Source organism: Dama dama, chromosome 30 (assembly GCF_033118175.1).
Source record: "Dama dama isolate Ldn47 chromosome 30, ASM3311817v1, whole genome shotgun sequence".
NCBI classification, from domain to species: domain Eukaryota; kingdom Metazoa; phylum Chordata; class Mammalia; order Artiodactyla; family Cervidae; genus Dama; species Dama dama.
In genome coordinates, this window is record NC_083710.1 from 66,895,211 (window position 1) to 66,910,128 (window position 14,918).

Below are 14,918 nucleotides of genomic sequence, written 5' to 3' on the forward strand. Positions count from 1 at the left end.
TAGGGAGGCTGTGCTCCCTTTGGAGCTCTAGGGAAGCAACCTTCCTTGCCTCTAAGCTTCGGGGAGCTGTCAGTAACTCCCTGGATTCCTTGGCTTGTGGCAGCATCACTACAACTTCTGACTTCATATCTGACACACACATCTTTGTGTGTCTTGCTGTGGCCTCAACACTCCCATCTCTCCAGTCTCTGCTTCGGGATTCACATTTCCGCCTCCTCTTCTGTCTGTGTGTCTTCTCTCTGTGCGTTTCTCCTGTGGGTCTATTTTAAGGACACTTCTCATGGGATTTAGGGCTCATTTCAACAATCCAGGATGGTCCCCTCATCTCAAGACTTTTAACTCCATCTGCAGAGATCCCCTTTTTTGCCAAATAGGGAAACATTCACACATTCCAGACATTTGATATATCTTTTGGGGAACCATCATTCAACCCAATATACTATGCCTTTTAAAGAAAGGAAAGGAAATAGAGAGGTAAATGGCTTCTACTTCAATAAGCTTATAGCACAATCAGAAAAAGGCTTGTGTGCATAGATAAACAATCTCCCAGATCAGGGCTTCTCAGTATTGACATCTGGGACTAGATAACCATTTGTTGTGGGGGGTTGTCCAATGCATTTTTCAAATGTTTAGCATTCCTAGCTTCTACCCATTAGATGCCAGTAGCACTGTCTTAGTCATGACTACTATAAATGGACATTGTCTCCAGACATTGCTAACTGCTCTGTGTGGAGTGAAACAGCCCTGGTTAAGAACAAGTCATCTAGGGAATTCCTTGGAAGTTCAGTGATTAGGACTTGGCACTTTCACGGCTGGGGTCTGTGTTCAGTCCTGGTTGGGGAACTAAAATCCTGCATGCCACACGTGCTTCTGTGCTCAGCCAATCAGTCACGTATGACTCCTTGCAACACTATGGGCCATAGCCTGCCAGGCTCCTCTGTCCATGGGATTTCCCAGCCAAGAATACTGAAGTAGGTTGCCATTTCCTCCTCTAGGAAATCTTCCCAACACAGGGATGGAAAAATATTTGCAAAGTATATATCAGATTAAGGGTTGATAGTCAAAACATATGCAGAACTCATAAAACTCAATAGCAATAAAACAAATAATCTAACCAAAAATGGACAGAGAACCTGAATAAACGTTTTTTTCAGAGGAGATACACAAACGGCCAACAGTTTGTACAGGGTGTACATCTGAAGGGAATGAAGTCATTATCTTAAAAATCTATCTGTACCCCCATGTTCACTGCAGCACTATTCACAGTAGACAAGATATGGAAACAACCTCAGTGGATGAATGGATGAAGAAATGTGGCTATATATACAATGGAATATTATTCAGAAATGAGAGAAATGAAATCCTACCATTTGCAACAACACGGACGGACCTTGAGAGCATTAAGCTAAGTGGATTAAGTCAGAGAGAGAAAGACAAATGCTGCATGATCTCACTTGCATTTGGAATCTACCAAAAAAAAAAAAAAAAGCGCCAAATTCATAGAAACAGAGTAGAATGGTGATTGCCAGGGCTGGGGGTACAGACTTCTAGTTATCAGATGATAACTAGAAGATAACTACGGTCTGGGCATCTGTTATTCAGAATAGTGACTGTAGTTAACAATATATTATTTACTTGAAAGTTTCTAAGAAAGTAGATCTTAAATATTCTCGCCACACATATAAGAAAAAGCATAATTATGTGAGGAGATGGATGTCTTAACTAACCTTATTATTAGCGACCTTACTAAATCATTTTGCAATACATACATATGTCAAGTCATCACATTGTACACCTTAAACTTACGTAATGTTACATGTCAGTTATCTCTCAATAAAGCTGAGGTAGAGGAAACAGCAAGTCCTCTACATTATCATAAACAAGTCTGATGGCACAGACGTTCCTGATGGCGTCATCAGACAAATCTGATGGCACAGAGGAGAAAGAAACCAAAATGGACTGGGATGGTTAAATAAGTTTTCATGGAGGAAATAAAAAGTCACTAGATGAGAATATAGCACTTGGAATTGTGGAGGAGGCCATGGAAAGCGTTACTAATGTCCTCTTACTGAGAAGCACTGTGAGCTTGTGAAGACCAAGAACCACACTTTATTTATCCTTTTTTTTTTTTTTTTTAAAGTTTGTTTATTTATCCTTTTTTTTTTTTTTTTTTTAAAGTTTGTTTACTCAGGCCACACTTTGTGGTATACGAAACCTTAGTTCTCTGACCAGGGATCAAACCTGCAACCCTAGAGTGGAAGCAAGCTGTCTTAACCACTGGACTGGCAGGGAAGTCCTAATACACCTTGTTCATCTTTATGCATCAACCTCCTAAGCACAGTCCTTGGCACAGAGTAACTCTCAAAAATATCTGTTAAATGAGTCCATGTTATTCACTCAGTCGTGACTGACTCTTTGTGATCCCATGGACTGTGGCCTTCCAGGATCCTCTGTCCATGGAATTCTCCAGGCAAGAATATGGGAGTGGGTAGCCCTTCCCCTCTCCAGGGGATCTTCCCGATCCAGGGATGGAACCTGAGTCTCCTGCATTGTAGGGAGATTCTTTACTGTCTGAGTCACAAGGGAAGCACAAATGAGTACGTGAGGTTAGATAAATAGACTGGAGTCAGAAGTGAAGGGTCTGAGATCATAGACAAGGGAATTTTAAATTTATTTTGTTGGTGAAGGGGAAGTCTTGAAGGATTTTGAGGATCAAAGATAAACTGCATAAAGAAAGCCGTGGTATATAAAAAATATTGAAGAGGCCAGAAATACAATCAAGAAAGATCAGCTAAGAAATTATTAAAACAGTCTCACTGTGAAGTAATGAGTTCTGGGACCAAAATAATGACAGTGGGAATTAAAATGAGGTATCAATGACAAGAAGAAATAATTGTCAGCTTCTTATTACTGGATTTGGAGAAGATGGAGAAAAAAGGCATAAAGGAAAAATTTAAAGACAGGTTGACTAAGGGAATAGAGTTTGGTCATTTGAAAAAAATTCAAAAGTCCAGAGTGGGAGAAAGATGATAAGGTTGTGATGAGTTGCTGTTCATGGAGATGAAGGGCATTTTTTTTTTTTTTAGGTAACCTCCAAAAAAGTGATTGTAGTTGAGAATGGAGCTAAATAAATATGAGATACTTTGTGATCAATTTTAGGACTTTGCTTGCTAGATACTACTCTCAAAGAAATTCATAAGACTTTTTGGATCACTAAAAAAAGTTCTTTTTGCAGAGATTTTGGAAGCAGTTTGTCTGAACTCAAAATCATGAATTCTATTTCTACTCAGTGACTCTCATCTTGGACTGAAAGGGCAGACAGTTACGGATTACTGCATTATTCACACTCTAACATGCCAGCCACTATTTCCACTGGAAATTCTGACATTCAGGACAAGAAAAAAAAAATTTAAATCAACAGCTATTTTAACATGACAAACAAGTTTTATTTTTTAAACGGTTTATGTAGTAAAAGAGAAAAAGGACAGAAAAGACATAATATTTTAAAAATCTTTTAAACAATTGGATTTTTTTTCATTGTCAATAGTATACACAAACTGGTTATTAACAACTTGCAAAAATAATATACTTAAGTTATTTTTAATTTTCTATTCTGTAATTTTAGGTTGTAATCCTTTTTAATACTCTAAGTTATCATATTTTTTGAGAGTGGACTATTGTATGGTTAATTAAGAAAATAACTTGATTTAAAAAAATGTTCACTAGGCTAGGAATTAGTGAATGAAGAATAGAGGCAACTCAAACTCCAAATGTGCCCTTAAAGAAAAAGGGGTCTTTTGTCAGCTATGTGGGTCGTTATCTAATTACCTTATCTGTGTAGGAAAAACTTCACAATCATTATTTGGTATTCCTCTAATTAATATGCAGGTATATACACACTGAATTGTTGTGTTCAGTTCTGGAGAATAATTAAAAATAAGAATTAACTAGCAAAATCAGAACTAAAGCCGTCGATTTTGGTGGACTTTATGATTAATTTGCCTTTTGTTTATTTTGCTAAAATCGGTCCCATGTAGCAGTACAAAATAAGATGAGAAGCTGACTCAAAATAGTTTTACATTTAAATCCAAAAATCTAAATAAATAAAAAGTTTTTTCTAACAAAAAAAAAGAATTCAGTGTTTCTTATAAAACCTCCCTTAGCAGCATAATAAAGAGCTTTTCCCTCAAGAGCTACCCACTAGTCCAATTAATTAAATTAATTAACAGACAAATAATTGAAATTAAAATGGTCATTATTATCACCATCTTCTTCTAGAATTTATCTGAACTTCAAGTATCACAAACAGACCCTGTTTCCGAAGACAAGCTTCACTGGGAACTCGAATATGTATAGGAAGGTAAGAGAGGCATCCCTTGAGGTCTTGCATTGCTTCGGTTAATCATTACAGGAGCCTTGTATTTTGTTTCAAGTGCCCTGGGTTTTATGTCCCAAAGCATTACTCCATGGTTAGCTTTACTCCATGGGTGAGGAGAAGGTATTCCAGTAACCTGGGTTATTGTGAACTCGACTTCCCATTTGGTTCAGTGGGTAAAGAATCCATCTGCAACGCAGGGGACACAGGAGATGAGGGTTTGAGCCCTGGGTCGGGAAGATCTCCTGGAGGAGGAAATGGCAACCCACTCCAGTATTCTTGCCTGGGAAATTCCACGGATGGAAGAGCCTGGTGGGCTACGTCCATGAAATCGCAGAGTTGGACATGACTAAGCAATTGAGCACACACACACATCACCTCTCGATAAAAAGTTTAATTTTTGTGGGTCAGTTATAAACAGAATTAATGAAAATTCTGAATAAATCTTGGCAGCTGACATTGAGGACATTCATTCATTTTATTCACCAGACATTTACTGAATGTCTGTTGTTTGCAGGTACATTTTAGGTATCCTCAAAATACAAGTAAGAAAAATGCACTTCCAAGTTAATATTGTGCTTCCCTGGTGGCTCAGCTGTAAAGAATTCGCCTGCAATGCAGGAGACCTGGGTTCGATCCCTGGGTTGGGAAGATCCCCTGGAGAAGGAAAAGGCTACCCACTCCAGTATTGTGGCCCAGAGATTCCATGGACTGTATAGTCCATGGGATCGCAAAGAGTCGGACATGACTGAGCGACTTTCACTTCACTCCACTTCAAGTTAATATTAAGAGAAAGCCTGCAAATGTGTAACAATGATGTAAATGAATGCACCCTGGGAGTTAGAAAGACATTTTAAAGCAAGAGTGTGGACTCAAAGAAAAATATATGATTGATTCAACCAATATATATTATTCATTAAAAGATTCTTTGGGGACTTCCCTGGTGGTCCAGTGGTTAAGAATCTGCCTTTTAATACAGGGGATATGGTGCAATTAAGCCCACACCCACAACTAGGAGCCTGCACATGGCACTAAGATGCAATGTAGCCAGATAAATAATAAATTTTTTCTTTAAAAAAATTAACTTCTGCTCTAAAAATGGATGTATTTGGATCTCCAACAATGTTAGATTATGAACATTAAATATTCAATGCACAATATTTACACAAAGAACTCTAATAGTAAGAGAAAACAACTGCTTTGAGTCGTAAAAACATTAAAATATTTTTCTAACATATATTTTATAAGGTATGGAAATAAACTTTTTAAATCCAATAGAAAATCTGACATTTTTTACACACTAAAATATGAATCCTACTTTATAAGCATACCCTTTCATAAAAAACCAGACTAATAAAAGACAATGGTAGCATATATAAAATGTCTACTGCCTTTCAAGTTGCAGGCACCCCAAAATATTAAGTAACAGCAAACTGAGAAATAGAAAAATAATCTCAAGCTTTCAATTTTGCAGAGAGAAAGAAAGAACTGGCAATGTTTACCTTTTTTTGAGATTATATATGACATGATAATGCTTAAAAGCAAAGAGTTTATAATCAGACAGACATTTTATAAGCTGGCTGTGTTTTAATCCAGGGTTTAATTCTCAAGTCTCAAGCCAGGGTTTAATTTTATCTAAGGGTTAGGCTTTAAAGTCAGTCAAGGAGATGAAAATAAGGTACACAAAATTTACCTTTGAAAACCCTGTGAGAATTGGGCCCCCTTGGAAAACAACATGTCATCTCTTTATAAACCATAACCACCAGTTTTCTTTGTGCTTTGTTTTTTTCATTCAGTTCAGTTGAGTTGCTCAGTTGTGTCTGACTCTTTGCAACCCCATGGACTGCAGCACGCCAGGCTTCCCTGTCCATCAGCAACTCCCGGAGCTTGCTCAAACTCATGTCCATCTAGTCAGTGATGCCATTCAACCATCTCATCTACTGTCATCCCCTTCTCATCCTGACTTCAGTCTTTCCCAGCATCAGGGTCATTTCTAAAGAGTCACTTCTTCACATCAGGTAGCCAAAGCATTGGAGCTTCAGCTTTAGCATCAGTCCTTCCAATGGATATTCAGGACCAATTTCCTCTAGGATTGATTGATTTGATCTCCTTGCAATCCAAGGAACTCTCAAGAGTCTTCTCCAACACCACAGTTCAAAAGCATCAATACTTTGGCACTCAGCTTTCTTCATGATCCAATTCTCACATCCATACATGACTACTGGGAAAACCACAGCTTTGACTAGACGGACCTTTGTTGGCAAAGTAATGTCTCTGCTTTTTAATATGCTCTCTAGGTTGGTCATAGTTTTCCTTCCAAGGAGCAAGCATCTTTTAGTTTCATGGCTGCAGTCACCATCTGCAGTGATTTTGGAGCCCAAGAAAATAAACTCTGTCACTGTTTCCATTGTTTCCCCATCTATTTTCCGTGAAGTGATGGAACCCAATGCCACAATCTTCATTTTTTGAATACTGAGTTTTAAGCCAACTTTTTCACTATCCTCTTTCACTTTCATCAAGAGGCTCTTTAGTTCCTTTTCACTTTCTGCCATAGGGTGGTGTCATCTGCATATCTGAGGTTATGATATTTCTCCCGGCAATCTTGACTCCAGCTTGTTCTTCATCCAGGCAAGCATTTTGCAGGACATGCTCTGCTTATAGGTTAAATTAGCAGGGTGACAATATACAGCCTTGACATACTCCTTTCTCAATTTGGAACCAGTCTGTGTTCCATGTCCAGTTCTAACTGTTGCTTCTTGACCTGTACACAGATTTCTCAGGAGGCAGGTAAGGATATCTTTAAGAATTTTCCACAGTTTATTGTGATCCACACAGTCAAATGCTTTGGCATAGTCAATACAGCAGAAATAGATGTTTTTCTGGAACTCTCTTGCTCTTTCTATGATCCAACAAATGTTGGTAATTTGATCTCTGGTTCCTCTGCCTTTTCTAAATCCAGCCTGAACATCTGGAAGTTCATGGTTCATGTACTGTTGAAGCCTAGTTTGGAGAATTTTGAGCATTACTTTGCAAGTGTGTGAGATGACTGCAATTGTGTGATATTTTAAACATTTTTTGGCATTGCCTTTCTTTGGGATTGGAATGAAAACTGACATTTTCCAGTCCTGTGGCCACTGCTGAATTTTCCAGATCTGCTGGCATATTGAATGTAATACTTTAACAGCATCATCTTTTAGGACTTAAAATAGCTCAGCTGGAATTCCATCACCTCCACTAGCTTTGTTCATAGTGCTGCTTCCTAACGCCAGGACCACTTGACTTCACAGTCCAGGATGTCTGGTCTAGGTAAGTGATCACACCGTCGTGGCTATCTAGGTCATTAAGATATTTTTGTATAGTTCTTATTTGTATTCTTGCCACCTCTTCTTAATATCTTCTGATTCTGTTAGGTTCATACCGTTTCTGTCCTTTACTGTGTCCAATGAAATGTTCCCTTGGTATCTCTAATTTTCTTGAAGAGATCTCTAGTCTTTCCCATTCTATTGTTTTTCTCTATTTCTTTGCATTGAGTATTCCTCTAGCTTTTTCATTAAGTACCTGATAAACTAGCTGGTGTGTGCTTAAGGATCACACTGTACAAAATGAGTAAACTCTGCTGCTGCTGCTGCTAAGTCGCTTCAGTCGTGTCCAACTCTGTGCGATCCCATAGACGGCAGCCCACCAGGCTCCTCCATCCCTGGGATTCTCCAGGCAAGAATACTGGAGTGGATTGCCATTTCCTTCTCCAATGCATCAAAGTGAAAAGTGAAAGTGAAGTCACTCAGTCATGTCCAATTCTTCGTGACCCCATGGACAGCAGCCCACCAGGCTCCTCCGTCCATGGGATTTTCCAGGCAAGAGTTCTGGAGTGGGTTGCCATTTCCTTCTCCAAGAAAACTCTAGACTCTCGCTAACGTTAACTGGACTAGCAGGTGGGTTCACCCATATTATTCAAATTGTCATTTTGCTTCCTATCTTCTTCCCTACAAGTATTAGGGAATTCACATAAGATTTTTCAGTATGCGTATATAATGTGATGGGATTGTAAACACTGATATGCTTCAATATTATTAAGACAATGAAACTAACATCTCCTTCTCAGAGATAATGAGGGAAGTAAATGAGATTACAGGCTTCCTCAGTGGCTCAGGGGTAATGAATCTGCCTGCAATGCAGGAGCCTCAGGAGATGTGGGTTCTGACCTTTGGGTTGGAAAGACTCCCTGGGGCAGGGAATGGCTACCCACTTCAGTATTCTTGCCTGGAGAGTCCCATGGACAGAGGAGGCTGGTTCATAGGATCACAAGAGTCGGACATGACTGAAGTAACTTAGCACACATGCATGCAAATGAAATAATATATGTAAAGTACTTAGGGACCTGCCAATCACATGTAATAAATTACAGTATCTTTTAGTCAGCAAATACATGAGCAAAGTATTACTTTTCAACTTTGAAGGTAGGGGCAAAGGTCTTCCAACCGACAAACACAAATAGCCCCTGAAATTGCTATTTTCTTAAGGGAACAGTATGATCCATCTCATGTTTTAGAAGGATGTGCTAATATAGTTGCTGTTGGTGTTTCCAGAACTATTCTTTCCCTTCTCCACATTGCTCTGTGCCCTGAAAGGCCAACCATTATGGACTACATCCACTGGGCTCCCTGACTTTCAGTTTGACCAGTAAAAGTCATGGGCACTGAAGGGAAGAGGGGATGAAGTCAGTATCTGTTTCCCTCCAGGCTGTGGATCTGCAACGACTGTATTTCTCAGCTGCTGTTGTTTAGCGCTTCACCAGGGGATCTTACCTACCCAGGGACTGAACCCGTGTCTCCTGCGTTGGTAGGCAGATTCTCTACCACTGAGCCACCTGGGAAATTCATGTTTCTCTACCAAAGGCCATCGCTCTTGTGATCTGACTTCCTACCACTAGAGCCACTGGGGAAGCCTTTCTCCCGCTTTTGGGAGATGATTCTTTCCCTGGCCCCTACAGGTAACGGCTCCCTGTTGTTGCATGGAGGATGGATTGGAAGGGAAGAAGATGGGAAGTGAGGAGATTACTAGAAAGTACTTGCAGACAGGAAATAATGAGGATCTGATCGAATCGGTGGAAGGTGGACCAGAGAAAACAAGACAGAAATAACATGCACTTAGAATATATCTAGTATAGGATAAAAGAAATTGCAACTCACTGGATGAAAGAGCAGCGGAGAGAGTCAGTCCAGGAGGACTCCCAGGGATCTTGCTTCAGCAAACATATGAAGATTGATGCCATTCACAGAGATGGGAAGTGATACTTTCTGATTTGCTTTTTTCCCTTAATTTCTATTATCACTCACTGGGAAATGGATTGCTTGCTTCTTTGAGGTATCTCATATTTTATTCAGCACTTACTAGGACCCCACCTACTCTCCTCTATTGGACTGTGAAAACTATTTGGGTATATGGCTTTATTTTTGAGTAGTCAAAAATTGTTGTTGTTGTTTAGTCACTAAGTCGTGTCCGATCCTTTTGTGACCCATGAACGATAGCCAACCAGACTCCTTTTCCCATGGGATTTTCCAGACAAGAACACTGAAGTGGTTGCCCTTCCCTTCTCCGGGGGGTTTCCCCAGACCAGGCATCAAACCTGTGTCTCTTGCATGGGCAGCCAGATTCTTTACCACTGAGCCACCTGGGAAGCCTAGTCAAAAATTAGAGCACACTATTTTAATTAAAAAGAATTTTAAACAGCTCTATTGAAATAAAATTGACATAAACTATGTTTTTTCAAGCGTACAAGGTGTTAAGCTTTGACATATGTATACTTGTGAACCATCACTACAAGCAAAATAATTAACATGTACACAACCACTCAAAGTTTCCTGTTGGCTTTTTGTAATCCCTCCTCACACACCCCTTCCCACAGCCCTCCCTACTCCAGACCCAGGCAACAACTATCTGCTTTCTGTTACTATACAGTAGGGTGTAATTTGAAGAAATGTGTATAATCTTTATATATTCGTATTTACAAATAAATACATGTATGGATTTATATAAACAGTCCATGTGCTGTTTTCCTGGTTTCTTTCACTCGGCCTAAGTATTCTGAGATTTATCCCTACTGTGGTATGTATTCCTTTAGTTTGTGTAGTGTATCATTGTATGGACATACCATGATTGTTCATATACTCACCTGTTGATGGACACTGTTGTCATCTCCAGGATTTCATATATAGATTTATCAATTTTTTTTTTGAGCATGCGTGCAGAATGTGGGATCTTAGTTCTCTGACCAGGGGTTGAACCCGCATCTCCTGCATTGGAAACACAAGAGCCTAACCACTGGGCCACCAGGGAAGTCCCCTAGATTTTTCAGTTTAATGAAAGTGATTATATTTCTACATAAACTCCTAATTCTGCCACAGAAACTAGCAAATGCATATACCTCAAGAATCTAAAAATAAAAATATGAGAATAAATAAAACTAGGCCTCCAAAAAAGCTGCTACTATTTTGTGTTTTTATGGCTTTTCGTTTTTAAACAAATTGAATTTGTGTACATCCAGCACTGATTCATTCTAAATAAAAACTAAAAAAACAAAACAAGAACATGCCATCATCCATTTGCCTTAAGGACACAATAAACTAAATAAAAAAAAAATCCTGATCATGGTTTATATTAGTTTTAATCCTATATCTAGCACTATGTCCACACTGAGTACTATACTCAATAGAAAATTCACTGTTTTCTTTTAATCCAGTAACAAGGAAAGGGTGAACAAAAGCATAAGGATATCATCAAAATACAGAGAAAGTAAGAATGAAAAATGTGTTTAATCAAATTTGTAGGCTTTGTAAATTTTTGTGGGCCTAAAGATTGAGAAATCGTTTCAATACTAATACTGAACTTTAGTGTAACTTTGCAGTATCTTGCCCCTCAGTGTCTAGACTGCTCTTGATTTTTCTGAAGTTTTATTCAGGTTTCCAAATCCTTTTGCTGTAATAGTTATCTTGAGATTATTCTATACAGAATCATATATCTGGGGAAAGTCATACTTGCTTTAAACAAGCATTTTCCTCTGTATGGTTTTCAGAGTGATTTTCATGTGTTCCTGAAGGGGAATGAAAAACAGTCATCCCTCCAACAGGAAGCCTGGAGAAACATCCAGCTCAGCTCTGTGGTCATGCACAGCTTCCTGTTACATTCCAGGAATTGCTCTTGGGTGTAAACAATCATCTTCCAGGGACAGGCCTTGGGTATCACTCTCAACTGTAGAGCATAATCTGGCTATCGCTGTTAAATTCATCCTATAGAGTAGGACGTCTCCAGCTGCTGAATATGTCAAACCCTTGTCAGGCTCATTCTAGTGATCATTACTTTTAGGAAAGCAGAATGCATTATTGATAGGAGTCTATGCATCTTTTCCTCCAAATAAAACACTCTTTGATTGATTGTTTCACCATATTGAGAAGTCTGTTTAAAAGGAGGATTTCCACAAGAGTTTTATGCTTTCTAGCATCTGCCAACAATAAACATAATAATAAACAAGGACCTGCCTATAAAAATGCCCACACCATCATCAGAATATGAGGATATTTGAGAAATTGCTCAAAAATGAAACACGACTTTCTGAATAATATATTACGCTAGTCAGGACTTAGGACTGTACTGCGTAACGACCTAAAAATCTATACTCAATGACTAGATAGAAATGCACATGAGACACAGATTTAATCCCAAAGTTGATTAAGACTGTCAGGTGAGTTGTCCAATATGAGGGCTACCAGACATGTGTGGCCATGTCAATGTGAATGTAAATGAATTGAAACAGAATAAATACTTCAATTGCTCGGTCTCACCAATCACACATATCAAATGCTTAATAACCACATATGGCTAGTGGTTGTAACAGTATACAGCAAACATATAGAGCATTTCTAGCATCACAGAAAGTTCTATTGGCCAGGGACAGTGTACAAAATACAATACATAAAGAAAGATGAAAGGAACTCAGATTTTTGCTCTCAGAAAAAAAAGGAATGGGTGACTTGCACCACATGAATTTTTCTGCTGTTTCTAAACATTTAAAAAATTTGAGTGAGCCAGCTTTTTTAAACTAAATTGATTAGAAGTTTTAACTATCATTACATAGCATCATTACATAGCATACATATCATTACATAGCAAAACTAGATTAACCATATTTAATTTGGGGCATATTTTTTTAAAATAGGTACTTAGAATATTTTTACAGAACAATAAAAGAAATCACAACAAATTACAGTTTTAAAAAGCTGACAAACAATAGAAACTCAAAACTAGCATTTTTAGTGACTGTCTAGCACATCTTTATACCCCCTAGATTTTGTTTCTTCATATGATAATATTCTGATAACATTTTATAGAGAGAGAATAGAGAGACAATTATAGTGTGGTTAATTGTCAGTTAAAATTTGTTTTTTATCACTGAAGTTAGGACGCATAAAAACATGTGACTTCACACACACACTTTTTCCTGTAGTACTTGCAAGTTTGTGCCCTACAAATAGATATTCTATAAATTCTCCATTGTGTAATTACCAATAGAAAGGAGAATTATAGGTGATAAATTAATAATTCTATTTTTTTACATTTTATTTTTTGTTGGAGTATAGCCAATTAACAATATTGTGATAATTTCAGGTGAACCCAAAGGGATTCAGCCATACATACACATGTGTTCATTCTACCCAAACTCCCCTCCCATCCAGGCTGCCACATAACATTGAGCAGAGTTCCCCGTGCTATCCAGTAGGACCAGGTTTGTTATCCATTATAAATATAGCAGTGTGTACATGTCCAAACTCCCTAAGTATCCCGTTCCCCCCATCCTATCTGCAGAAACCATAAGTTCATTCTTTCAAGTCTGTGAGTCTCTTTCTGTTTTGTAAGTTCATCTGTATCATTTCTTTTTAGATGCCACATATAAGGGATGCCATACACTCACTGGTTCTCCTTCTGTCTGACTTACTTCGCTCAGTATGACACTCTCTGGGTCCATCGATGTTGCTGCAAATGGCATTACTTCATTCTTTTCAATACCTGAGTAATACTACATTGCATATACGTACCACATCTTTATCCATTCCTCTGTCAATGGACACTTAGGTTGCTGCTTCCGTGTCTTGGCTATTGTAAACAGTGCTGCAATGAATACTGAGGTGCATATATCCTTTCAGAGCATGGTTTTCTCTGGATATATGCCAAGTGGGATTGCATAGTCTGCTTTTTAAGGAACCTCCATATTGTTCTCCATAGCGGCTGTACAATTTACCGTGTAGGAGGGTTCCCTTCTCTCCACACCCTCTTATTATTCACGGATTTTTTGATGAAAGCTACTCTGGCTGGTGTGAAATGATATCTCATTTTAGTTTTGATTTGCCTTTCTCTAATAATTAGCAATGCTGAACATCTTCTCATGTGCCTCTTGGCCCTCTGTATGTTTTCTTTGGAGAAATGTCTATTTGGTCTTCTGACCATCTGTTGATTGGGTTGTTTGTTTTGATGCTGTTAAGCATGATGAGCTGTTTGTAAATTTTGGAGACAAATCCCTTGTGGGTCACATCATTTTCAAATATTTTCTCCCAACCTGTGGGTTGTCCTTTTGTTTTGTTTATTGTTCCCTTTGCTGTGCAAAACCTTTTGAACTTAATTCGGTTCCATTTGTTTATTTTTGTTCTTATTTCCATTATTCTGGGAGATATCCCATTATTGCTATGATTTATGTCTGAGAGTGTTCTGCCTATGTTTTCCTCTAGAAGTTTTATACGGTCTGGTCTCACGTTTAGGTCTTTAACTCAATTTGAGCTTATTTTTGTGTATGGTGTTAAAGAATTACCTAATTTCATTTTTCTTACATGTAGCTGTCCAGTTTTCCCAGCACCAGCACTTTATTGAAGAGACTGTCTTTCCAACGTTGGATAATTTTATATGCAACATTATCAAGTACCCCTGATAAAGGAGAATTTCCATTTTGATTAGATGGTGAGAACCAATTCCTTGCTTATAATTTTACATGCCTGAAAAATAGATGCATTTCCCACAAATTAGATTTGGCTCCATACACTTCAATTCTTAATTTTCCTCAGCTCTCATGTAAGTCCAGGGAAAAGGCTCATATTATTCTACAATATCTGGTCCTAAATCTTCATTTCTCAGCACTAGTTAAGGCATCTGGGAAACAAGCAGGAATAACCTTAGAAAACAATTCTTAAGGGTAACTAGCAACAACTGAACTACATTTAGACATGATTACAAACCACAAAGAAAGTAGGTTCCCTACATTCAAAATAATGTATCCAACACTCAACCTCCCTTCAGTTGAATCCCCCAAATGTCCCTGGCCATTCTACAGCCATTTATCACCAAAGGGAAGCAGGACAGGGAGTACATATGAATATAAAGTGATAGCAGTTTAACTAAGTACAATTAAAATATCTTTTTTCAAATTTCACAAAAAAATATATGATCATGTGACACAATGCTAGAATCCCTTCCAGGACTTCGGAAGGGATCTATGCAAGTA

General features: G+C 38.2%; 1 long non-coding RNA gene across 2 annotated transcripts in view; it reads left to right on the top strand.

Annotated features, from left to right (window-relative positions):
- Positions 1-14,918, top strand: part of LOC133049291 (uncharacterized) — a 67,293-nt gene that overhangs the window by 15,587 nt on the left and 36,788 nt on the right. The window contains exons 2-3 of one of the 2 annotated variants that reach the window (XR_009691287.1): positions 4,279-4,360; positions 14,257-14,377. This is a non-coding gene — a long non-coding RNA (uncharacterized LOC133049291). The remainder of the gene's footprint in view (positions 1-4,278; positions 4,361-14,256; positions 14,378-14,918) is intronic. The other variant, XR_009691286.1, reaches the window with a different exon arrangement.